Source organism: Metopolophium dirhodum, chromosome 5 (genome assembly GCF_019925205.1).
Source record: "Metopolophium dirhodum isolate CAU chromosome 5, ASM1992520v1, whole genome shotgun sequence".
Taxonomy (NCBI): Eukaryota; Metazoa; Arthropoda; class Insecta; order Hemiptera; family Aphididae; genus Metopolophium; species Metopolophium dirhodum.
Genome location: NC_083564.1, coordinates 15,616,294 through 15,642,572, shown reverse-complemented (window position 1 = coordinate 15,642,572; position 26,279 = coordinate 15,616,294). Strand labels below are relative to the sequence as shown.

General features: G+C 26.5%; 1 protein-coding gene across 6 annotated transcripts in view; it reads left to right on the top strand.

The window, feature by feature from the left end:
- The window catches only part of LOC132944813 (octopamine receptor), a 93,419-nt gene that overhangs the window by 54,311 nt on the left and 12,829 nt on the right, over positions 1-26,279 (top strand). For 3 of the 6 annotated variants that reach the window (XM_061014325.1, XM_061014323.1, XM_061014326.1), the window contains one exon: positions 9,101-9,213. The exons of the other annotated variants lie outside the window; for them this stretch is intronic. The gene's annotated coding sequence lies outside the window, so the exon portion shown is untranslated. The remainder of the gene's footprint in view (positions 1-9,100; positions 9,214-26,279) is intronic. 6 annotated transcript variants of the gene reach the window in all.

Sequence of the window (26,279 nt, the reverse complement as noted above, 5' to 3'; positions counted from 1 at the left end):
TATTGAATGGAAAATAGAACATACTATACATTACAACTTTGTATGGAATAGAGTAAATATTCACCCAGAACATTACGAAAACGCCAAAAGAACGTTGAATCGTTTCTCAAAAAAATTTAATTTATTAATTTATTGTTTAGAACAATAATTCCATTAAAATATGTATAGCTATTATGAGGGTCGTAGCTACAAATCAAAATGTCACAACGGATTTTTTTTTTTTGATGGATTTTTGATGGTTTGATATTATATATTTTTCATTTATTTTAAGTTATAATTATCTCTATCTAAAAGATATAGTAAATAATAACAATATTTGATATAAGTAACTACATTCTATAATATTATAATATTATACTTTGTGGCCCGACGCGGTACAGTGGCTGAAATCAAACACGCAACGTGATTGAGAGTAAACAACGGTCGCTGCTACTAGTTCCCGGATGGGTGACTACCCGGGTCCATAGTGGCAAAAACCTTGCCACAAATACACGTGTTACCAACCAACCGTACCAATCATACCAACCGTAACCCCTACAATAGCTAATGGCCATAGTTTTCGGGCTTTAGACCAAAAAAAAAAACATGTATACTACATTTTAAATAATATAATATAACGATTTAAATGGAATATTTTATTTCAAATAAATATGTCTGTTACGTATTGAATATCATATAATAATATATTGAGTTATATGTCGTTCATTATTTCATATGAGAAAATAATATATAAGGTTGAAGTAAAATATATGTTCATAGAGAATATGCCTATACTTATCCTTGTTAAATATTTGAAATGTATTTAATACCTACTTATTTAATATAAGTTTCAAAACGTAACTTAAACCATCAAGTATACATATACAGGGAAGATATAAAAATGAAATGGGGAAGAAATGCGAGTAAATAAAATCTAAACATTTTTGCACAAAATAAGTAAAAGATTTATTTTATGAAGTTATTTCATGGTATTTAGTACCTACTTCGTACACGCTATTCATACATTTAATTTATTTTACTACCTAACCTTCAGAAATATCTACCGCATCCATCTAGGTAATCTAGAAAATTTGTTTTTATAGATTGAAAGAAAAGCAATTAAAGAGAGAGTGTTCAGATGCCGTAAAATATTATGTGTCTGGCTGGGGTATTAAGTGCGTACCTATAGTATATGTGTGATGTGTAGGTACATTATATCTTAGGATTAAGACATGCATATCGTTTAACAGTTTATTTTAGATTCCAATCACGCACAGTTATGGCGAGGTGAAAAAAACAATCGTTTATAAAATATTATATTGAATTTCATCGTATAGGCATGTATAAATACAATCGAATAGTCAAAATTAACATTTGATATCACGTGTAACAATAAACTGAAAATATAATATTTGTATAAATTATTAATCTCTCCATTGCACGTATTTTATCATTCTACAACAAGTTAAAAAAAAAAAAAAAAACAACAAAATTAAATTTAAAGTATAGTATACACTTGCCCACACTATATACTATAATACACCCATAAATATAAAATGTTTCACAAATCATTATTTATAATAGTGCATTATTATATATTTTGAGTGGGTGTATAGAAAATACTTTTATGCACTAAAAATATATGTTATGGTATGGTTGGCGTTGTAAAAATAAACAAAATCTCTCGATGGGAACGAAACAGCTATTATGGAAGTGTGATGTATTTACTGCAGTGATACGTGAAGTTTTAAAAATTCACTACACGCATACCGCTGTACGAGAATATTGTGTGTTGTAAAATTTAAAATATAATAGAATATAATATATAGAGTTATAATATTCGATCAGCGCATTTGCAAGGTCAATACATTAGCATTTTACCGTAAAAAATCATCCATACATTTTTAATTAGTGTTTTTTTTGTTAATTTTACGTGTTACAAATATCAAAATATTATAATATTATTGCGTAACATTTTTTGGTTTTTTTTTCTGTTTGTTAGTTTATATTGTAGATATATTATATTATAGATACGGATGATTTATAGGAGACTAAAATCTTGTATATTGGTATTTTTCATGTAATATACATTATGTATAGTTAGTGCATTCATATATTATATTTAATTTTATAGCGTCGAGGGTCTTTAACATTAAATGTTATCATAAAAGAAACGTACGAATAATAATTGATGATTAATACACATTTTAAAAAGGATCTATTATTTACTAGACAAGTATACGCCACTATAACTAATGGTACCCAACAACATCTGATCATGATGGTTGCGTAAAATCAATATCATTGTATATCTTTATCGTTTTTTTTTCTGGCCAAAGTCTAACCGTGGAGTCTGCATAAAGCACATTTTTATAGTTTGAGAAAATTCTAATAATTTACAGTTGCCTGTAAAACTCCTATACTCCTGGTATTTATATTATATCGTAGCACACATTTTTATGATATTGAATACAAATTCAAAAGGCCTTATAATATAGTCTACTGCTTACCTGAAACCGTCCTCTTTGATATAATTTAATACCCTCCGTGAGGATTAGCAAAACGTGTCAGTTGCAAGCGTTTTCCGGCAAGGACATCAACGAACGTCTCAAAAAGATGATCACTTCTTAGTGGTATACTTTTGAAACAATGCCGTTGTGATGATAATAATATTATGTATTATTGCTATTCGCTGAACCACTATAATCTATAATACAATACTATACCGATGGATATCAAATTGTCTTACGCAGCTTCCTATAACGTTATCGTTGATTATAATAGGCATGATAGTAAACACAAAAACGGATACTATACAATGGTTATACTTTATTGGTATACTATAAAACAGGTACTTTTTTTTCTATGAAAAATATATGCAATATATTCATTAGTTATTGAACGCAAATACTTAAATATTATCAATAGGAGTTCCGTATAGAACTATATTATAAAAAATATGAAAAGTGTCATGCTTAAGTTAGGAAAAAAATATACATGCTTTTATAATAAATTGGGGCAACAACAGTGTTTTCAATTAAACTTTTGTTACGCACAGAGATCTGTTATAACTGTGTCTACGTGAAATATTTGAAATGCGATATTTTTATTTCGTTAACAATTGTATTCTTATTACAAATTGTTCAATGGCCAAAGTATAAGTACAGCACTTTTAGAAATCGTAACAAGTACACAAATATTCGTTAAGTTTGAAATAGTAATCCCGGGAATCCGCGTTCGAATAAGTTTATGATAAAAGTTAAAAACAATTACTTTTTCAGGCATCTAGGTACCAATCGTTCATGTACCTACCCGTGTTAACTTTATACACATGCAACATTTACAAACCTTTATTACACCGCACGTTGTGCTTTGTAATATTTACCATAACCTTTTGAAAACAAATTCTAATCTAATTTTCCGTACTTTAATAATAATTATATCTTTTCGTTGTTTCTACGAGCACATTAGGTCAAATATCTTGCTTTTGAGAAATTGTATTTACAAAGAAAATACGCCTGGAAACGTACGCTGAAGCACAATCCAATGTAACATTATGTATTACTGTAGACTGTAGAGCATAACAGTAAAACGCTTTTAATATTATTAAAATATATTAAAAAGTAACGTTATAATATTATTTCCGAAATGAAATTTATCTTAGAGCGAGTTCAGTAGAAATTACGATTGGATATTTTATTCCAACAAACATTTAAAAAATGATAAATGCTGCTATTATAATAATATGAAATAACCTACTAATTTATAATTAAATTTGAATTTGATTCATTTAGGTAGTTTGCCGCTAATCTACAATTCCAAACCCAAATGTTTTATTCATCGATTACCTTACCACATGAATATGTTCCTGAAATTCAGCGTTTCAATATTATTTGTTTTAGTTACCTACCTAAATGAATAATACTAAATACAATTTAGTATTCCATTTGTATCTTTTGTATTCAATTTTAAATAGGTACTTAAAACGTGAAATTGATCATGAATGGTTATAGTAAAAAATAATATCTAAAGATAATAAGAATTAAACCTTATTTTTGTTAAATATGACAATGATTGTGAATAAATAATAAATATGGTCAGTATAAACGTTCATTACAAACATTCTCTAATTACTGTCATTTTTTTATACACATATCTTATTGATTATAACATTTCTACAATAATAACTGAGTAACCACAGCTTGCAATCTGAAACGTGGGTTTTATGTCTTTTGTTTTACATGGTTTCTTATGTTCTATTTAATGGAAATCGAATGGTATCATTATTTTTAGTCAACCCGTACGTTTTGCTTGAAGATAATTGGAGTGAAAATTTCGTTTGTACAAAACATACCTCTGTCAAAGATTTATACTTTGATTAAATAAGTTTTCAGCTTACTAAAAAAAGGTAAGATACTGCTTTTGATTACAATCAACAGATATATACAGATATTTAATTCAAAATAACAATAGTTCCTAATATTGAATGTATCTTCTCTTATAACGTGATCCAACAGGGGCCATAACTTTTAAATTTTATAAAAATAATTAAAACAATTTTGAAATAATTATTTGAATAGTTTAATAAAGTGTAAGTACAATATTGAACTGGATTCAGATACAAAAATAATTTTTTTTTTAAGAATTTGTAAAACAATTGTTTAAAAACAATTATAATAAAATAAGCATTTATAATAGAATCCATTGAATGAATTAAAATGCAAAAATCAAGTTTTCATTTTCAAAACAAACAGCATTGAAAAACTACAATTAACACTAAAAAGTATTTATAGTTTACATGGCTGGTGCGTAGTATAAATGAAATGTAAATAATGGATGTGAAAACAATCTCTTGTTTTAATTTTTTTTAATTTAAATATTTATAATTTCATTTCAATGCTCAATCAATTGAATTTTGTAGTTTTAATTTTTTTGTATAACAACTTTATTAAATACCATATAATAATATACTCAGTTTACCATAGCCTCAATGTGAAAACTTAAAAAAAAATTTTATTAAAAATAACCTAATATTTGTATATATAGGTAATATTATTATGTTATAACTTGTAACAAAAAAAAAAAAAAAACAAATGTTTTAATGTACGCATTACTTTTCCAGGAAATAGGTTTTTCCAGACGGGGTGCCAGAGTAACGTCTGGGTCACTCGCCTGTCACCCCAACTCTAAAGAAATTTATTTTTTATTCAAAAATGATTTCATATATCGTTTTATGTTACAATTTGTACTTAACAAATGTACCAAAGTTTGTTACAAAAGCAACATGAAAAAAATGACGTCATTTTGAAATCTACTATAAAGTAGAGATGAAATGTCATAAAGTTTAATTTTAAGTTTTGACAAATAAAAAAATCCATTATATTGCTACACGGTTTAACATCATAATCATGGACATTCTTTGTAAATAATTTTTTTTATCAATTCACTCATTTAACCGTCATAGTTATTAAATATATTATAATACGTACCTATCTATGTACTATGAAATCGTATATATTAGCATAGTTTATTATCTCTGATGACAAAAATAAGTCATTATTGTATTATACTTTGGTGTTATGATTTATAATAAATACCTATCGTGTAGAATATTGTTAAATTCTAATGGGAAGTGAAAATTAACGATCTATTTTTTTACCTACAGTAATGCCAGTGATAAATATGTGCAATCAGTTGATTTTAACTGAAACGTGATAGCGTTAACTACTATATATAGTTAATGTGTATATTTCGACATTACGTTGGTGTGGTTTATTTACAACGGTACAAATTGTATAATTATGTTAAATATTCAGTTATTTCCTATATACAAATCAAATAAATAGGTATTAAATATTATGCAAAATCATTCGCATTTAGCTTTATTAGGGAAATGTGCTGACATTATAGTCTTCTCAAATTTGCATAGATTTATAAGCTTACAGCAAATAATTCTGTGAAAAGTTGGAATTTCTATTTCTTCAAAAATCTGTAATGAATATTGCTAGTTTGCTTTATTAGTACAAACGAAAGAGTAAATGTGTGAATATCATTATAATATCACATGTTGATAGTATAAGTTGGAATATATTTTAGCAAAAATGTAGTGATTGAAATAACAATATATTTGGTATTAGGCATTTATATTCGGTTTAATATTATAATATGGCTTTCGTTTAAATTAATTTATTAAAAACTCATTAAACAATAGAAACTTGTTCAAGGAATACGTGTTAGTTATTAAAATCTATTTATTACTTTCATAAAACCATATTTTAGTAACATATGTTATCATATCTTTAAGATTATATTGTATTATTACGTTACTATATTTTCGAAATTACGTGTAGAAATAGTTCAGTTATTAACATATTAAGATCTATAACAATAATAACGCGAAATTTCACATCTTTCGTCGAGTTATTAAATGTTTTGATTTAGTTCGTAATACAATTGTTATAATTATATTGTAATATTTATTTATATCCATCATCAAAAAAACGGAGGATCTTGATTTTTGAATCTTATAAAAAAAAGTATTATTTTCGAAAATATCTTAAATTGTTTATGTGGTAAATAAATCAAACGCGTTGAGTATTTATTTATATATTTGAAATACCTAAGAGTATATATAAGAGTTACTAAAAAACGATCATTATTCATAATATTACCTTTATTACTTTAAACATTAAACGCGATAAATATTGAGTATAAACTGTAATATTTATAATAATTTACCATTACAAATAAATACCATATTGATTGAAATAATTTATAAAACAAACTGCATCTGACATATTGTACACGACTTGTCCCGACTCTGTCAAGAAAAAAATAACATTGTTGTACAGGTAGGTAACTTTTATTCCCCGTGTATAGTTTGTTTTTTTCTAAAAAATATTATTATTATGTTGATATCCATAGGACGGCGCGATGTGTATGCAATTTCGGTACATCGATGTGTTGGTGGCTTTCGAACGGTATCCCTCGCGCTGGCGTTGAAAAAAGAATATTTTAATATATTAAGATGGGAATATTATTATGTTACGATGACAATAATACGTGCCAACCAACCGTGAGGACACGCGTGACTACTGTTTATTAAACAAATAATACCGATCAACGTCATCGAATACGCGATTTTCGAATTGCGTGACAACGGGGTAACCGTTACGTATTTATTCGGTTTTGCTACAGTGAAATTTTCATGATACTATAATAATGAATCTATTATGCCGCCGTTATGGATGCGGTTCTTTTGTTACACATAAGAAAGTACCCACGTCATATTTTCGACAAATCATAATAAAAAATAAAAAATAATAATGAAACCAAATAAAATTAGACGAATTCAATTAATTCTATTTTGTTTTCTTTACTCGCCCGACAGAACAAAATAACTATTTTTTTATTTATGAATGATAACTTTGTTTCTTCTTTTATAACCTACATTTTTTTTACGTATACACGCAAGCGGTGTGGAAAATATGTCACCTCACACGAAAATACTACTATAACTGCCTCAGATATCGTTATACCTACTTATAGATCTTAAGTATAATATAAAAAAGACTTCTATAGGTCTATTGCCAATTTAAAAAAAAAAAATGAGTTACACTATTCGTTTTATAGAAGAACGTATTTTGACAGACATGAACAAAATTGGATCTACGCTAAAATATAAGCTTACTACACTAAAAAAAAAAAAAAATCCGTTTAAAAAAGAAATCAATAAGACTGGCTTAAACACGTACGATTATGTTGGTATATTTTAGGTATTTTATATGAAGGAAAAAAATGTGTTTATGTGTGTTCGATATCTTTTCGATAAAAATAGATGACAGATGACATATAAATTAATTAATTAAGAGGACGTGATGCTCACATGTGTTGTCTTACAAGTGCATAACATAGTAAATTTAACACTCAGAAAAACACGTGTAGCTCCGTTAATTTAAAAATTAGAGTAAATTGACCTCTTATAAAATCTTAAGGTAAGATTATCATCCAGACAACCTCATAGGCTTTTTATTATATTTTAATTTTAAAGCGAGCTATGAGTATTTTAAAATTGTAAACTGTTTATACATCTTAAAGTACTATTAACTCGCTTAAAAATTAAAATATAATAAAAAGCCTATGAGGTTGTCTAGATAATAATCTTACCTTTTGGTTTTATAAGAAGTCAATTTACTCTAATGTTTAAGCTAACACGTGTTCTGCTTTGCATATAATTTGCTATGTTACGCACTTGTAAGATGGAGACAACACATGCGGGTATCACATCCTCTTAAATATAATTTGTATAGTAAAATTATGATTTGGTATTTTTAAATATCCATTACACATTTTACACGTGGAACTAGAGCTCAGTAGGTCACTGAAAATTTAACTCGTATAATTTCATTGATTATCAAATCATTTACATTTCCGATTGTAATAATATAACTGTGTACTAGGATTTTAATTGAACAAACAATTTGGGGATTATTACATACACTTCTAAAGTGATTCACTTCAATTTTATTGTGTACATTTTAGAAAGACCCGTGAACATAATATAATATAATATTTTATCACTATACAACGTATGTGATTATGTGCTTATTTAGTTCATTATACCTATGTATTTTTATTTCATTACTGATTAGTGATTAGGTACCTACTGAATATTATGTGATGTGAAATATTAGGTAAACAAATTGTTCTGTTTGGAGAAGTTTTATTTTCCTGTAGGATGTCCATGATGAAAGTGGGAGAAAAATGTATAGTATATACATTATATAAAAATTAAAAACTCTATATCACTTTTAAAAATATCATATTTTGTAGCGAAAGATCAAGTTAAATCTAAAAAAAAATTCTCTGATGTATAGTTTTGAAAAATAAGTTTGTATTGTATTCGCTAATTAATCGACGCAAAAATAATATACATTATAATATACGTGTAATCAAGGATTATGGTTTTATTAGGTACGTTTAATTTAATATACGTATAGAGATAGACAACGTTTTATACCATGTAACGCCAGCATCAGCGTATGATTGTGATGAATTCAAATTTATTTTACAAACTTATTTACGATACAAATAATATGTTTATTCAATTATATTTTTACAGGGATTGTTGCAATTGAAGGAGTCGTGTCGTAATAAAAATTTAGTGGAAATGTTTGTTATAAGAAGTCATCTACCACAAATCCTCTAGCATTTCGGTCAAGTACTTTCAGTTAGGTCAGTATGTCGGTCTAGTATATTATTATAATATTATCGAATTAAAAAAATAATATATAAATATAATATCGTTTCTAAATAATATATTTAGTGGTTTGATTTTGCGAAATAGTAGGTAATATAATATAATGTTAAGATGTATAAGAATCGTTATATTAAACGAGCTGTGTGCCTATCTTACTTTATTACCATGGGAAACAATGATCAATTTATAATATTATATTGGATATGACAAGTCATTAACACAAATATAAAGAAAAAAGTTCAAAGAATAGTTTTAAAGTCAAGTCTTACAGGCATCTCTAAAAAACATCACTGGGATTTCCGTCATAAACGGTCAAATTGTTTTTTAGTCTATACTCTATAACCACAATAAAATTAATTTATACACACATTGCCTTTCATAAAATATTATACTTATATACACTGATATAGTTTAACTATTTATGCAACTAATTTAATTAATTTAGTCGGCAATGTCATATAGTTATGTGTACACAAAATCTGTTTAAACATTTACATATTTAGTATATTGTACACTATTACAATTTATAATTGAAAATATTCAATAAAATATTCATATTAATACGTCATTATTTTTATATTTGACCAAAATACATTTTAATATTGGACTTCAATATTAAATAATATATGACAGTATAACAGAATAAATTATTGATAGGTTGTCATGTAGTTTGATTTGGGGAAAAAAATACGAAATTGAATTTAAACATTATAGAACTGCCGCTTTTCGTAACAATAACGATGCATTATTTAACAAGAAATGCTGTGCACAAAACACTAGTAATGACATACTTGCACTAAACTAAATGGCATAAATTACGATAATACAGTATTGTTCATAGTATTGCATACCATTAATAGAAAAAAAAACCATTGGTCTACATAATATTATATAAAGTGATTTTTTAAGGATATTCACTCCATTTTAATGTTTAATAACCATGCATATATTCAAATTATGATGTTTGTAATTTTATGTGTAGTTAAAGAGGACATTATTGAATATTTGTTTGTTTTTTTTTATTTTTTTTTTATTGATGTTAAGCCCGGAAACTATGGTCATTAGTTGTTTGTAAGGAGGGGGAGGGGGAATACGGTTGGATTGAAATACGTGTGTGACTTAGATTTTTATCAACATTTAATAAGGAATATCCTGAGGGGATACCAATATTGGATTTATTAAATAATGATTTTTCTGAACATTTTGACGTGTTGTAATCGACATTTTGACGAAATATTTCTGAGTTATTCTACTTTATAATACTAAGTATAATTGGCTATTAAAAGGATACTACTTACTTTTGTTTTTAAAATTATTGGGTGCAATATTAATCCGTAAGTATTTTGAAATTTTGTAATATAAAATAATTGTATGAGTATTATATTTGACTAAGTAGTTATAACTATCAATCATTTTATTTTGAGTACTTAACTATAATAATTCATAAAGAACGTCATAGACTATTATGTTTGAAGTAAAATAACCTCTCAACAATTTGCCATTATAATTTCAATTATAATAATATACGTTAATATTTCCAGAATAACCATATAATTCACAATTTACAAAATACCATTTGGGTTCTCAATTGAAAAACCAATGCTGGTATCATCACAGGATACTTTTTAATTGTTATGAAAAATCTAAGTTCTTGAAAATATTGCTTTTAATTACACTTAAAAATTCCAAAAATCAGAATTTGAATAATGCATGGTTACAACATAAAAAGAAGCGAACATTATGTTTAAAAAATCACTCTGGGTGTGTTTGTTTTTATAATATATATATAATACTCTCAAAAATTAATGAAATAAAATAATTTAATGTAACTTGAAAAAATAAAAATGTTTATTAATGATGTAAATCTAATTCTTGGATTCAGAACTAATCAATTATTAGAACTATATCGTAATTGTGAATTTTTATTTATTAAAAATGCGATTGTAAACATTATTTTAGAATATTAGATTCAATTCGAAGCCAATTTGACAATAATTAAAATACATTTTATTTATGAACTTTTCAAAATCATCAAAATTTAAATGTAGTTATCATAGGTATAGTTATATTATAAGAACGGAAATACAATTGTTTGATGAGTTTCATTAAGTTAATACGAACCAATGTAACCTATGTTAATAATATGAACTCCTTTAGTGCTGTAATTTCTTTACCAATTTTTTTTTTGCTTCTATAATAGATAATAATTAACTAAAATATAGCAAATTTATATTTAATAAAAAAATTTTTTTTTATTTATGCGCATAGAGTATGATATTATTATAAAAACAAATGTTCGATGAATTAAATTACTTGTTCAGACGTAAAGTCAATTAAATCATTACAAAAAATATTTACCTAAAATTTGGTTGTTAAATTCATCTATTATTTTATAACTTGAAAAATTAAAATTAAAATAATACCTACCTGTTTTATAATTATTATAACATCACTCGTGTCTATCGTAAGCACTCCCGTACAATGCATAGTAATTAATAATATATATCTACTAATAAATGAAGTTACGCATAGAATAGATGGTATCTAATTAGATTATAACGCCCACTAAGATAGTGTGTTTGATTTCAGTAAAAGCTATGAGATCACAAGTCGTGCATACTACATGATATCTATGGTAATAATAATAATTATACTGGTTGTATGATGTTACCACCATAATAATATGTTAAATCTACGTTGACATAATATATTTTAGAAAAACCAATAAATACGTCCCCAGACGATAAAACATCATTGAAATAATTAAAATAATTTAATGAATAATAAAGTTTTAAATTTTATTGTCACAATATAGTAAGTACGAACGAATATTTATGAAAGTATGCAGTATTATTTTTAATAGTGAATACAAATCAATATAATTATATTGTTAAAATATTTAACTTAAAAAAAAGTATATTCGTAAAAGAAAAAAAATCCATGATTCAATTACGTTATGGTTCTAGGTTTCTAGATGTACATACTTGATTAAAGCAAATACTGAGCTAAGAAATTAAACTATATAATTTAAAAATCAAAAATGCATGCTTTTTTTATATCAAAAACACAAAATATTTTACAAACATGTTCATATACACAAGACTATTCCAAGAAAATTTTATTTTTAAACTAGCTTTTATACACAAACAACATAAAATAAACTAAACATAATTTTGTGGTATGGATATTTTTTAAAGTCAAAACAAACAATAAATTTCTAAAAACCTTAATCTAGAGTGTAGTTATACAGTACACACTATAATATATTATTCCATATATTAATTTAAATCGTTATATCTAATGTTTATAAATTGTATATTAACACATTTTCAACATAATAAATTCCTAGCATTTTAATCAAATAAAAATAGCTATTATTGAAATGTCTATTTAATAGTACCATAAAAAGGGGGACGAGGTGGCCGAGTGGTCTAACGCGACGGATTCGGCACAGCCGGTCCGAGTTCGATCCTCGACCACTGGGCGGCATTTTTCTCCGTGCAAGTCACGGTGTCCGGAGAACAAGTGCCGCCATCCCCCCACCCCGGGGCACGGCAGAAACCTACGGGTGCCCCATTAGAAATTCTGCCAAACACAACACACACGTGTACCAACCTACCCAATATAAAACCTACAGTGCCCTCCCCACACCCAATGGCCTATGTTGCCGCGGGTTACCCAATAAAAAAAAAAAAAAAAAAAAAAGTACCATAAAAACGGTTGGATGATGATCATTACATAATACATTAGATTAGGTAAATCATATTATATAAAAGTAAGTTGTAGTTTATATTATTATTGTAAAACTTGATTAAAATCTTTTTTTTTTTAGGAAAAATTAGCATTAACTTACACTTCTTACAATATTTAATAAGTTATAGGATGTATATATTTTTTTTTTAAATAATTAGTCTAATGCCCGTAATCCGTATACATAATAAAATATATATGTGTCACATAAAGCATGTTAAATTATTTATTATATGACACACAAATTGACTATACTTAAGGACATAAGACGTATAGTTAAAAAGGATACAATTTTTAACAAATAAATTTATTCATGTTTAAACTCAAGTAGGTATTTAATAAAAAATTATGACATAATATAATTAATATATTAAATTTAAATTAATGTTAACTTAGTTTTTTATGTTTTTGTTTACAATCATGTTAGATAATGTGACTTTATAAATAAGAATTACTGAAATCTTAACTAAATTAAACGCTAGTAAAAAAACATAAAATGTAGTTATCTTTAAAAGGAAATATCATTTTATCATCTATATTCTATACCAATACCACTTCAATTATAAACGTAATAGAGTTGATAGCAATTGTTGATTAAATTAACTATTGGACTAATTGAAAATCATTGTATGTATTTCACTTATGATTTAATTCACCAAATAAATATTATATGAAATTACGTATTGAAATATAATTAGTTTAATTTTAATATGTTTATTTAAACTAAAACCATATTTTACAATTGTCAGATTTAAATTATAATATTGTATTATATTGTTACGGAATTCCAATGTTATAGACTTATTAGTTATTACAAAACCAATTATTATCTATTATCAGTTTCCAATTGTAATTTAAATATTAAAATACATATAATTTATTTTCTAAAAATTATGATTTAATAATTTAAATTTTCAAATTGTATTCAAATGTGTAAAGAAGTAATATGTTCAAGTTACAGAACTAGTTCTATTCTAAGTCATAGACATTAAATCAAGTGAACATGGAACTCAGATACAATATAGTCTATTCACGAGCCTCAAGAAAATATTCTTTTTATAACTGTACCTAATCATAAAGGTATAAAATTAATTTATACTGAGTTGGATTACAGTCTATAGACTATGAAGTTATTGTAAATTTATAATAATTACATAATTACATATGTAACAAATATTTAAGAATGATCTAGGTATAAAAAACATTAATTTTTTGATTCTGAACGGTGTTGATTTTACAACGATATGTATTTTTTTTTAGTTTTTAATTTTTAATTTTTAATTTTTTTGTGTCTGTCATCACCGTTTCGGCAGTAACATTACCTCGATTTTCTTAAAATTTTCAATAGTTTTCAAAAAGCAGGGAAAAACAAAACAACAATTAAAGAAAAACGGTAATTTTTACACAAAATTGATTTTTGACAAAATTGATTTTTGTTATCGGTGTAACTCTACCCAATTAGTTCCAACAAGATCCACTTTCCTATCAACTAGCAATTTCAAACTTTTCATCGTTGTTGTGGATAAATACGTCATTTTTGTTATAAATTTTGATCTACATTTTATATTTTACATATTTCCCAGAAGTGCAATTATTTTTCTTATTTCTCTGAAAGTTTTAAAAATCTTTTCAATCAGTGACTAAAATTGTTGTCCTACATTTTCATATAAATGTAATCAATTAATTAAAAAATAAATATAATTTTATTATCATTTTTATAAAATATAGATTTTGAAATAATCGGTTTTTTTGAAAATAATAACTATAATAGTACTAATAATATGAATTTAAACTATGATACATATTGATTGTTGATTTAACATGATTATTGTCTTAGTGGTGTTTTTATAATTTTTTTTATTAAAAAATGCATTTATAGTCCATACAAAAGTATAATAAGAAAATAAGATGAAGAAGAGGTGTCTTAACAATTTAAAATTAGTTTAAACGAGCAGCCAACCAGCATTTCCACCCAACTAGGGTTTTTTTATTTTATCACTTTAGGAGGTCCCTGGTATATTGTCTCTCGAAGAGTTTTTTTGGGATTTTTTCAGGAAAATATATGGAGCAAAAAAATTAAGATAAAATTAATTTAGATAACATTTTTAATGATTATTTATTTTGTTTCAAGATCTTTTCGCTGATATATTTTACCAATGAAATGTATATATATATATATATATATATATATTTATAATATATATAAGCAAACATCGTATAAATTAATGATATAAATATATAAGATAACAAACATGAATTTGCTCAAACAACATTTGTCATGGCAAGAACAGTGTATTTGAAGGATTCTAACTTTTCAGAAAATGTATTCATGAAATAAAACAATATAAACTATATAATACTAAAATTAGATTGTAAGTTTTTAAGTCTTTGTAGTTAAGCAACACACAATGAAAACGTCTTGTAAATATTAAAACATAAAATATGTTTCTCAGCGTTTTCAATGTTAAATTTACAGCAATTAAAAAAATTTTAGTAAATTAACTTAATGTACCGATACTTCAAAAAACAAATTTACTTTTACTGTCGTATTTTTTATTTTGTAGCTTTTAGGTGGTTATAGCAACACATTAATTTTGTCAGGTATAATATAAAAGTACAATGCAATAGTTTTTTGAAAATAAATTATTACCAATAATTTAAGTATTGGATTTTTATGAAAAAAATATATAATCATTATAATATATAATCATTATAATCAATAGGTCTCACACAAAATGTCAATAATTATTAACGGGAGATTATAACGACATTAGGCTTCCCTTTATGTAACGATTCCATCGTGGCTGGGCTAATATAAAAGGAGAGTAACCTTTTTGAAACAAACTGCCGAAGCAATATCTAACGGATGGATGCAATTAAGGAATGTCACTTTCAACAAAAGGTCAGCCAATTTGCATGTTTTTTCAAATAAAATGCTACGCATATTATACAATTCACACTTATGATAATGCCTCAGAACTACTGTAAGTCGTTTACGCTCATTTCCGATTCGACAGATTTTTTCGGTCGGTAAAAGATCGGTGGAAGATAAACTTTTCTTCTAAACTTAGAATAATATATTTACGTTGAGAGATATGTATTACGTCTCACTTACAAAGGCTCTCTTTTACAAAAGTGCCTCATTGTTGTGAGATTAATAATTTATAAATTATCTAAACTAGATATCAGCGTACCTATAATAAAATACATTTTAGTGCCATTTTATTTTTTATCATAGCACACATAAAATTGAGTTTGGATGGCATGATACGAGAAAACTATAAGTTTACCTTAAGGTTGTACATTTTTAAAAATACATGCAGGATTTTTTTACGTGGATATTAATATTATATAATTACAGAATTGGTTCACATGATATAGCAGGTACTATTTATTTTGTTCCCATATTATAGTATTATATGAGCTCTTATTCAAAACTAAGTTACAATGGTATACCATATTGAATATTGTTATTTAATATAAGATGTTTTTATTTTGTATAATTCCATATTTACGGTTTTGAATTGTTATTGATCTAATAATATAGGCTAAAATATTACATTTTTAAATCAAAAATAATGCACCTGCGTATGATTTGAAACGCTGTTTCAAACACTATTTAAAACCTACCATACGTTATTATCATTAGTTATGATTAATATTTAAATTAAAATGATATCCAACATTTTCAACCGACATGTAACATTTAAACGGAAATTAACATTTTCACAAGTTTCCCATTTTTTCACGATTAGCATTTTTGTTCAGAACCCGTGATCAAACTGTTAATGGTTTCGAAGTAATGTCCCTGTGACCAAATGGTTTCACATTCGTGTTTTAAAATCACAGAGCTACTAGAAATATTTTTTTTATCGTGATGTCCATACAGCACAAATCTTTTATTTAGAAAAACGGTTTTAAACAAAAATAATATGTTCGTAAAAAAAACTGCACGTGTATATTATAAGTTATATGGAAAAAAAATCATTCTTTCGAATGATACTTTATTAATTCAGTGAAACGTCATTGCAGTACATGACAGAAAATTGCGATAATATAACGAATTACATGAGTTGTGCGAAAATCAGTGTTAAACATTCATTTGTTAATACTTTCGAGTATGATGATACTGCTACGTGAATATGGTCCAATTATGATTATATTTTATGATTTAAGTTGTATTTATTTTTTAAAAAGTTAACTTTTTTTTTACGATTATTATTTGTTTATCTTAAATTTTCGTGTGGTTATTTAAATCTTAGAGATATATTTCATCTTTTATTTACTTGATAAAAACAAAAATACACATTTTATTATTTTTATCTCATATTTAAAACGTTGATGTCCATAACGACTCAAGTCATCATCTCGTAATATTCTGAGTTATTGTCGTTAATAATATAGATACAACATTCGTCTCACCCCCATGGCCCCTTGATGTCGTCGAGGACCTTTTAGTAGCTATTTAATATACTACGTAGTCATCTAAACGTATTTGTCGTTATAACGTTTTAATCTATTTAAATCACCTGTATAAATGCATAACTCATAACTCGTATCTAGGAACTCTTTCAAAAAAAAACTATAATATTATCTTTTAAATTTATTTTTAATACCTACTTTCAATGTATATAAGTTATATAACCTAGTTTATTATTATTTTTATTAATCTTATTTCAAGTAAACCGTACCCGCTTATCACATAATTCATATTATACTATACTAATAAACCATACAAGTATAATTTGAAATTTAATACCATTCCGACACCATTAATTTGTATTAACCTGCATATCATATAAATTCAATAATTCATAAAATTGTAAGACAACAATTATTTTAACAACTCAATTATACGAGTAATACCAATAAATATAATACATTTCAAATCCATACTTAAGTAAGTGTTAGAAATAAAATATTTTTTATGAACAATTTTCAACTTTTAATTAAAGCGATCGTTGGAAATTACTTTAGATGAATCAAAATCTATTAAACTATCACATATTTGTGTCTAGTCATATTAGTACATTTATGGTCGTTGCAAAGATTAGAGTTTAATTATAAGTGGAATGAAATGAAATAAAACCCAGAGAAATGCGTACCTTTTGATTTTTAAAATACAAGATTCTTCACAATAATAATATCAATTCCATTACACTTGTATGTAAGTAAATACAAATTATCGATTATAAAGAGTACTTAGTGTGTATTTGGATGTTGATATAAAGCAAAACGGATTTAAACTATTTGTAATTTAGACTTCTTTTGTTTTGTACACAGCCACAATAAAAATAAAAATATAAAAACGTTACGTATTTTTCATTGGGCGAATAAAACTAATTGATTTAATTCTCCAACATGTATACGATGATTAAAGACAATTTAGACAACTAATTAAGGACAATATAATCATCTTATTTCGTTGTATGATGTTTGAATGAAAAAAATTAAATAATTGGGATGTTTGAGTAAATTTCACCTATGTCATAATCATAACGTTACATTTAGTTAGGACACTACTTTTAATGAAATGAAGATGATTACGTCCATACAAACGATGTGTTTGCATAACTCCCTACTAATTATTAATAATCACAGTTAAAATGAATAACTTCTATAACATAATAATAATATACATAAATTCAATTTAAGATAGTTTTATATTTTTAGACCTTCATTCTCAGTATGTATATATTTGTTTATTGAAAAGATGATTCAATATTAAATGTATACACATTCTGGTCTTACTCATTCCATGTTTCAGAACGAAATACTAGTTTTTGCATAACATTTTTTGATAAAATATTTTATAAATTGTGACCAGATTTGTTTTATTGAGGTCTCTTAATGAATAGGTACTTTACAATACAGGTATTTAAATAATATTATGCTTATTCTATATAAATGCAGAATCCTACCAATGATATTATATTTTAAGATTAAAAAGTTTTTCTGTTCTTCAGTGTCAATATCTCACATATTGTAATAGTTTATCAACAGATAAGGTTTATTTGATGAAAATGCTCATAAATTTCATTTCAAATACACATATTGAACATTAATAACTTAATAGTATTTGCAACATTTACTGCTACGATTTTTTTTTACATATTCTCTGGCATGCATTTGTAATGATTGAGAAATCATTGTATTCGATAATTTTGTTAAATAAATATAAATAATATGAAATAATATATCATAGAACACGATATAAATCTGATAAAGTAACTATTTATTTACTGTACGTGGGTAAATGCGATTTCGTCAGTATCAATAAATAAAAAATTTAGTTCTACGTTTATTTTATAGGGATGCGATAAAATTCACAAAACAAATACAATTTTATGTAAAAAAATCACTGAATGTGAATGTAAAACGTACGAAATAAACAATTGCTTGAGCTATAACATGATGATACTATACGTATAGGTAAGTCGTTTAATACATTCATACATTAATCATTGAACCAGAAATGCAAACACGTATAAGATATTTTATTTTTCAACATTAACAATCTTCCTGGGTTGTAAAAAAGTTCAACAGTTTTAAGAAACTCACCGATATATATTTGAGACGTGCAATCAAGTTAAGTAGGTTCTTCATTTAAGCGAATTGGCATATAGGTACCCGGTATAGGTATAATATAATATACTAGGGAATCATTTCCGATTTCCGTGAACATTGCGAAAAACCGGATAAAGTGTCGAGTAATAATATTGTTTTCTAAGGCACTGGTTTTTTGGATATAGATGGCATATTATTGTATTATAATTGAATTTGCGTCAACCACCAACTACTATAGTAAAGAATTAATTTTTTTTAAAACGAAAAAAAAATTAAAATAATTAACTCGAACGCTATACCTACCTTATATTATTATTATATGTGTGCAATTACGTTACGTACAGAGCACAAGATAAACGCGATGATTATCTATATTACGGTGATGGTGTAGGTGTGGGTGTGATATTATAATATGGTCGGGTTTGTGTCATTCGATACTCTTCGTGAAATTGATGGGTGGTGGGTACCACCGATGACACCGCCAACATGCGCGGGTGTACACGATAATCGATTTCCTGAATACGATAAACTTGGATAATTTAACTTTTTTTTTTCATTTTTTTTTCTAAGGATTTTGCTAAGACTTGTTAAAATATTGGCCACTTTGTTTTATTTGACGGTGTTTTTACACCCCGTTTAAATAAAACGCAATATAAAGATATATTTATTTAATATCATATCTACCGTTATGGCTATATTCTGGTCAATGGTTATTCAGTATTATTCATGAGTTCTTACTCTTTAGACGAATACATTTGGATATAATAGTCAACGAATCTGGTAAATCAGATTATAATACTAATTTATTATAGATAATATAATAAATGTTATCTAATTGTATTGTTAAGACTTCAAATATCATCACTATTATCATCTTTTATAATACTGTGGTAGCGTGTGGTCCATGTTTTAAACATAATAAATAATATTATAACCATTAAGAACTGTAGTATACAATATACAAGTTACAATGAGTTTATTATAAATTATATTATTAATACAATTTATAATTTCAATTGACATAAGTGTAATTTTATTAAATACTCAGTTTTGAGTTGCGTCACTATTTCAGCAGACAATATACACAAAAATGATTATTTCTGTCATGAATAGTGACATAAAACAAAATGTTTTCAAACATTTTTTAATAACATTAATAATTCATTTATTTACTTTATTTACTTTATCTATCAAGCATATTTAAAAACAATGTAACTTAACATATTTTTACCAAAACATCATAACAACTAAATAAAAATTTGATTTGTATTGTATTTTTTAAATCTTAAATAGCTGATTACCAACAGTTTTTAGAGTTTTGTCGCTATTCTTTCAGTTGTAGATATTATAGTTATATAGACTAATTAATTGGTATTAGGTTATCTTAACCACAATTTAATTTCTCATGGTGATAGTTCCTACATTTCGTTTATATTTACTTACCACTTCATATTCGTAATTTTTAAATTAATTATAGATAGGTACGCACTAAAAAAAAATAATAATAATAATAAACGTGGGCAAGTGGTCATAAAATATATTATATAGAAAAATAAATTATTATTTTAAATATATGATTCAAAAATTAAGTTATTGAAAGGGGCGAACAAGATGATTCTATAATATAGATTTTATAATTTTAATTTCTATATAATACCCATATAATATTATATGTTATTACATTAATGTTGTAAAAACTTATCTTTTATTTGGCATTCTATACTTGTATTATAAATTTATAACAAGATACCTATATATGATCCAAGTATGTGAATACAAGGTCAGATTAATAATTTTGCTATCTAAACTCGATTTTTTAAACAGCCCCTGCATAGATAACAATATTTACGTTTTAGTATTTGTAAATACTCAGCAATAATAACAATGAGATAGATATCATTGTTATTATAACGACAACAAACAGCAGTCAACTAGGCTAAGAAGGACTAAATCGTAAGTTTGCAAAACCAGTTATTCAGCCCTAAACGAACTTATTGAAATTTGACAGTTGATAGATACTATCAGTCTCAAATCTACTTAAGAGGACGCAACTCCCTCATGTCCTAATTCCGTCTCTTAAACGTAAAACATATACAATAAATTTGACTTCCGCAGAACCAATTTTGTGTTATCAGCTTAAATATTAGAATGAATTGACCTATATTATCCAACTTAAAGGTAAGAAAATTATCTATGTTAAATAGTTGGGTTTTTACGATGTTTTAATTTTTAAGTTAGTTATAATTGTGAATGTAAAATATTAAAATATATAAATGTTCATACCCGATTAAAAACAAAAATGCTGTAGAAATCAACGAGAGGACATAACTAATATCCTTACCTTTTATCATACGTCAATTATCTCTAATATTAAAGATAACAACACAATTTTAGTTCTACTGAACGCAAATTTTCTGTGCTGTACATTAATTGTAAGACGAAGATTACACATGCGGGTCTCATGTAATGGCATCCTCTTAGATTCAAATTACAATGAAATCCACCATTGGCCTACAAAAGTTAAGGAAGCATTCCCATGATCTGTGTACTTTAAGTTCGAGATACCGTTAAAATAACATGTATCTATCTTAACACCACTTATGTAAAAAAAACACGAGGAAGTCAAAATTAAAAATTGTAATCGCCTTAAAGAATAACACGAGTATAGACACACTAAGAGTGGTCTACAGTTTCTTTTAATCGTTCAAATTGCTTTACAAATAAATTATAATAGGTAATTAAAATGTAATATTTTTAAATCGACCCACTTGTACGCTGTTTGCAACTATTTTTATACGTTAGAAAGTTTAACATTTCAACTTTCATTCTAAAATGTAATATTTAAATTGCATTAGTGCTACTTGGTAGTTTTATTGATATACAACTTACTGTAAGTACAATAGAGGAGCACCGTTTGATAAAAAATTCTTCAGAATTTTAACATCTTAATTTCAAATGAAATAAGCAGTATAATATAGCGTTTCATTTTTTAAATTAAAACTTATCAAAAATTAGAAAACATTAATGAACAACACAGACATTTTAATACAGTATACGTAAGTGGTTATCATAAAATATATGTTATGATATAATAATTAATTAATTATTCTGACTTACCGATAGAACTATAGATTTCAGATACCTTATTGTAGCTCATCTCTGCAGGCTCTAGTGTTGCTCGTTTGTCAGCATCCAATTTGACCGCAGTGAATTTCAATTAACAGAAACTTAAGACTGGCAATTATGGCATCTATACTAGTCCCACAATTACGGTTATTATTGAACTTGATGTCATTTAATAAGTATATTTGATGTTAAAATATTAAAATGATTGTGTGCGTTAATTCAACAAAAGCCTACTAAGGAACTAAAAATGATAGTATAATATAAAAACGATTTAATAGTATATTGTGTGGCAAGAGTGGGAAATTTCCTTCCCGTACGAGCCACACATACTATTTTTTCTTACAACTCTGTTTTCATCAATCACGATTCACGGAAAAGGTGACGCAGGGACAGGAATCTATGCAACAACCAGACTATTTTGCGAAAACAATATTTCATGAAAGAAACGATTTGGTATTATTTTTTTTAAGCATGGAGGTTATAGTATGAATATAAGATGTAACCAAAAGTTTGTTTTGTAAGGACCGTGGTATAGATTTCAGTATAAATAATAATATAATAATAATAATTTTGTTTTATATTAAAATAAAATAAGAATAAACGTCAATGGTAATCACGGCAATGGTAATGCACTGTGCAGGGATCTATGCAACAATCAGATTATTCTACGAAAACGATTTCATGGAATAAAAATGTTTACGCGTCATGCAAGGAGGTTAATAATAATATGAATATAAGATGTACACAAAAGTTTATGTTTTGTAAGGACCCTGGTCAGTGTCTGGTTGTGCAGGGAATACGCGTGATATACACGCCCAGCACTGTTGTGGATTTCTAATTTACCGCCCGGAACTTCTGGGGATTTCCACTTTACCGCCCATTTTTTGGGATTCCCACTTAACCGCCGGCTGGACGGAAAAAGTACGCTTTTCAACGCTTCAACCACTATCGAAAACTAAACTTTCAGTGCAGGCGTGACAAAAAATTAATTATCGTGCACATATATACAACAGTGTTTCCCAAAGGGCGTGCCTTGGAATTTTAAAAGTGTGCTGGTTATATCTGAGTATTCACGTGACTATGTGTGTTTTCAGTTCTTAAGCACTTGTTTTTGGTGATTAGATAAATATTCCAGAGTTGGCACTTTAGAAGTGACGTACAATTACAAATAATAATGTGCTGCGAAGGAAAAAAAAGCTTGGGAACCACCGACACAGAATGATTATTGTACATACGACATACCGGTATTTATAATGAATCAGACATAATATTATTTAACCTAAGAATATCTATAATAATTAATTTCATCATAATAATAGTTTTTGCACACATACAAATCGTTGTTTTCTCATTCTTATATATTATCTAAATTTTAATATTAAAAGACGCTTTTGTGGTAACACATTTCACAATATATTCTTAGATCAAATTATAATAATATACAAAAGTCTAAGTCGGTTTCAAAGTGTTTACTCGAGGTCGTAAGAGTTATCATCATTATCGTCCGATAAGAGTGTGACTTGTGGCATCCGGAGTCGTAAGGATTTACAACCCAGGTACCTAGACACAGCCTTTATTTTTTTGTTTCATGTCCCTAAAGTTATTATTTGATTAGAGTTTGAATAATACAAAACAAGCAAAAAGCAATTTGTTTTATTTTGATTAGATTTTTAAGATTTATAGTAAATATTCTGCGCACAGTGTACAACTCTAGTATAATGTTCACGGTTCTAAAATATAATGTAATAACCAGGCTTTAAAACTTTCAAGAGGTTATTTGCAGACATTTCTACAAGCGTAGGTATCGACTAGACTTACGAACAAGATTATACGGTAGTATTATAGTATGTGTAGTGTTTGTAATGAGTGAAACAAGTTACACAAACGGAAGATTGAACATACGTACGTTTACGGCAACAATTATAGCACGCCTAACAATATTAAGATATTGTGATTTATTCGTCGTAATAATACAACACTTCTAAAACTTTCTTAATTTCGAAGTGTTTAAGAAGACATCTTAGCATGCTCAAATGGTAGGCTTTTTGGTACTACTGTTTATATTAATTTATATCAAACACACCGTATTTTTTCGTTTTATGATAAGAAATATAAACGTGAATTGCGATAAATTTTTAAATGTGCACGATATAATTTTATACTATAAAAATAAGTCAGTCAAAATAAGTAAGCCAATAAAACAAATTTGGTTAGGCAGGATACATTTGGCCATGAACATAAAATATATAATATTTTCAATAAACAATTCAAACATAAATCGAAATATTATGATAAATAACAATGTTATTATTATCATTATTTTTTTTTTAATAAAAAACGAATTTGTTTCCTAATATTTTATATTTACCTAAAAATATAAGGATATCAAACAATATATTTTCAGAATAAAATATTATTTTATGTGCTCGTTGAAAACCATTTTTAGGGTATATAAGGACCTCGTATGAAAAAAATTCGTCACGTCGTCGTCGTCTTTTCTTTTACAACTCGATACATATTAGATACTTATCGTTGCAAAAGAAAATTGTTTTCATATTCGATGAGCTCATATTATGTAGCAAACGATGGAGTTAACTATGGTCACCGGAGAAACAATCAGTAGCACCGATTTTATAATGTTTTCAAATAATAACCGATTATTACACTCAAATAGTACGTAAACGCCACAATCGAACTATGACTCGTATATTGTAGTGAAGAATAATCATAATTTTTTTTTCTGAAGACACTTGGTAGTATTGAACTATTAGTACACGAATTACATATTATTAACTGCTTATTATCGTCCATCAATTACTTTTTAGCTTAAAAATGTTTCAATTCTTCCTCAAAACAACCATAAACACTGGAATTTATATTGTTTACATTGTTGGATAAAAGAAGGACCAAAATTCCGCTCTCGAGTTATTTTTATTCGAGGACTCTTGCAGTTACACATATCAACCACAAGGAATTTAATAGAATTCAGTTCGACAAATTCTTTTGTCCGTAATTTTAAACGGGTAGTCTGCAGGTAGGTCAAATCAAAGATTCAATTAAACAAAATATTTTCTTTAATTTATACACAATATCTATGGCATCATAACATCTATATACGTACGGTCAATAGTACATATGTCAAAATTATAATATTATATATTGTACCAACAGCTTAAGTCCGGAAGTCGATGTAATTTACATAAAACTTAAATGTCATATTCTATTCACTGATCAATGTGGTTACTTCGAACCGAGGAGTGTGGGGGATTTTCGTATAGTTGTGGTGGGGTTGTGCGCATCCATATTCTTTCGGCGAACGGCGAATGGTATTTGGTTTAATATTCTATCTATATTTAACATATTTTTTAATAATTCAGAAGCACGTTAATTGATGACATGAACTTGGACAGGTTTCAATCAACGGTTTTAAAATCAAACCAAATATTGCGCATAGAGAGAGATAACTTAAGTTTCATAATTATAGGAGAGAAACATACTGCAACTGACCCCATCTGTGGAACTAACATAAAAAATTATTTATTTATTCACGGGTGATTTATTAAAGAATAAACATATACATTATATAAATTTATATTTT